At 34.3% G+C, this 3,094-nt stretch overlaps 1 long non-coding RNA gene across 1 annotated transcript; it reads left to right on the top strand.

The window, feature by feature from the left end:
* The first annotated feature begins 489 nt into the window (after positions 1-489).
* On the top strand, positions 490-2,740 carry LOC112195368. The gene is made up of 6 exons (XR_005808181.1): positions 490-632; positions 843-899; positions 1,265-1,452; positions 1,739-1,882; positions 1,962-2,017; positions 2,303-2,740. It is a non-coding gene; the product is annotated as an uncharacterized LOC112195368 (long non-coding RNA).
* Positions 2,741-3,094: the final 354 nt, after the last annotated feature.

The raw sequence follows: 3,094 nt of genomic DNA, 5'->3' as shown, positions 1-3,094 counted from the left end.
CCTCTGTATTGACCCTAGTCTACTTAATATATCGATACATTAATGTACGGTAGATGATCCCTTTAAATATATGTCACATTATTATATATTGATACAATTATGAATAATTTTATTACTATAGTTAATGGTACTTTGTTAATAAATATCCAAATATATTTACAATCTCTTTCATAATTAATCTTCATTCCAAAATTGTCGGAAGCATTGGAAAAGATGCAGTTCAAGCTAGAGCAACGTGTTTCTGGCTACTTCCAGCCATGCTTGCAGTTCGTTTCCAATTTACTTTTCATTATCCAGGTCCATATAAAACACTTCTATATACTGCCAAATAGTTCAAATCCATAATCCAGACTACTTTTTCATTTCGAGAAGCCTCCATCAAGATCACTCTGTCCTCTTTGCCGACATCAAAACCGCCCATCAACATCAGTGTCACTCAAAGCTTGGTAAGATTTTAGTTCTATTAGATTTTTCATCTATATACAAAATTGTACTCTATGTCTAAAAGCTGGAAACTGTCTGATTCAAATTCTTTGATTCAAGCTTTTGATTCATTTTTTCTTGGGTTGCTACTGTATTCGATTGGCTTTACCATATGATTAATTTGTTCTTTTACTCTGTTAGACAACAAGGTTTCTACCTCCTTCTCTTTGAACTAGTTTCACAAATTTTAGATTAGTCCTTGAAATTAAGGTAGTACGTGCTGCTCTTTTTAAATGGCTTTGTACTGTATTTTTCTGCATTTGATTTTGATTGGGTGCATTTGCAACTCTGCATACATACATACATATATATATATATATATATATATATATATAGTTTTTAATTTACTGCTGTTATAGGTGTGGACTATGTTTATAGAAGTTGAGTCTCACTTTCGGCATCTCTCTCTGCATCAGGTAACATTCTCTCTTTCCTGTTTTTATTCTCTTATGTTGTGCTCATTACTTATTTCGTATTTTTTTTCTGTTCTCTGATTTCTGTAAAAATGTAAAATATATGTTGTTATTTGATGGTTGAGGTTGCTCTTATTTTTTTTATTTTTTTGGGTATGTGCCTGAGTTTATGCTATGGTATTCTCTGGCCTTTTATTTACATACACATGCACTGTACACACACACACACACAATTGAATATTGTCCTCTTCAGCCATTCACTTACCTCATGTCTCTATTCATTACGTAGATATTTTAGTCTTCTTCTCAGTACTGTTATTGGCACTTATGCTATTACCTAATTATGCAATGATTGTTTATCCATTCAGGTCAGGCTGAAGAGATACTTGGAAATGAGGGAAACTCATATCATGATGGAGGGCCTTGGAGGAGATTATCTGCTTTGCCAGCGTTTTGGGTAATATGCATGCATTTTGACTCTCTATGAGCAGCTCTTTTATTTGTTCTGATCTATGTGTACGCCACAAGCTGATCGAGGACCTTGGATTTGTTCAAGGTTATGTAGAACTAACTTTAGGAGAATGATCTTCTTTTGTCCTGCTTTTTCTTCTGCCACTGGCAATTTTACTGTCTATCAAGCCAGTGCAATTTCCAGCTTGCACTTTTGGGATATGTTTCAAAGTTTATGTTTTATTTTATTTTAACCTCAAAAAATACAGTAAAATGTTTTATTTGATTTTAACCTCAAAAAATGCAGTAAAGGTCATTTCCAGCTTGCACTTTTGGGCTATGTTTCAAAGCTGTGCACGCATAGCTCATGGCATCCATATATTCTCCTGCAGGATGTACTTGAAAGAAGAGGCTGTAAGGAATCCAGCTTCTTGAATGAGGTGGCAGAGGTGGTTAGAACCGTTAAGTAATTAGCAGTTGCTCTTTTCATTTGCACATCTTCCAGCTCCAGCGACGATGATACCCCCAATACTAAGGTAAACTAATAGCGATTTGGTTGGTTTTTAAGTTATTTTAAATGTTTTGCAGATTGCAAACCTAATACTGTGTTTCTAGCATTAGGGGAAAGCCTTTGACGGTCTTGCTCCAAGTGAATACAAGTGGAGAAGAATGTAAGTTTACTGGATTTGAACTACAACTTTCACAGAAATGTTGTCTATTTCTTTCTGTACCTGTATGTGGATTAAATTTTTCTCAATTAGTGGTTGACTTTAGGAATTGGAAGATTGTTTATGAAGGATATGTTTATATTATTGTATTAGCGTCTGTAATGCACAATATCTTTGTTTTATTGATTGTAATTTTTGGTCTGATTTTGTTCATTGTTTGCTTCCATTATTGTGATTATACCTTTTCATATGGTTTTTCATGCTCTGTCTACTATTAAGGTATTTCAGGCAAACATTGTTTGCTGCAGCCAAATCAGAAGTTTCTGGTGCTGCTTCTATGGCTCGGACGACGGCCACCCGCTTGAGGAGTTCTTTGAATTAGCAGATAGGAAGCCTGATGAAGAAATGGCAGTTGTATATGGTACATGCTTTTTGTTTCCATTGTTTTCTGTTGTTCAGCGCATTTTTGAATTGGGTTATTGGATTTTATACTTTGTGAGGATCAATTGAAGGAATTTAAAGTGCAAGGCAGAGGTTAATTAGTTTTGCTTTTCACATAGGGTGTAAATGCAGACTTTTTGATGGCTTGCATTAGGATACAATTGTTCATCAAGTTTCACATATTTACATATTTAAAATTTTGTGCGAGAATACCAAGTGCAATGTATTTTTAAGTTAGATCTTTAAACCTACGAAATTTGATAAAAGGTATCAAAGTTGATTGTTCAACTGTGTGTACAGCGCGTGACAACTGTGGAAATACACATCAACCTCAAATCTGGATGAGGAAGGATGCATATATAAATGAATTATCTGTGATTCCAGGTCTTGGTTGCACTGATAATTTCTAGAGTAAGGAATCAGTCATGAAGTTTATGAAACTTGGTTGCACTGATGACTTGTCACACTATAAGGTAAAAACACACCTGATTAAATATGAAATTATTTCTAAGATATGCTGCATCATTAATGAATAGAAGGTTGTTACTAAAAGACTCTTGTATTTCTTTTCTTCTTCTTTTTCCGCTGGCAGTTTCCTTTGAAGTTTCAAGTGATCTCATAATTAAAGTAAAGGGAAGC

This window comes from Rosa chinensis, chromosome 3 (genome assembly GCF_002994745.2).
Source record: "Rosa chinensis cultivar Old Blush chromosome 3, RchiOBHm-V2, whole genome shotgun sequence".
NCBI lineage: Eukaryota > Viridiplantae > Streptophyta > Magnoliopsida > Rosales > Rosaceae > Rosa > Rosa chinensis.
This window is presented reverse-complemented; position numbering and strand designations above follow the sequence as displayed.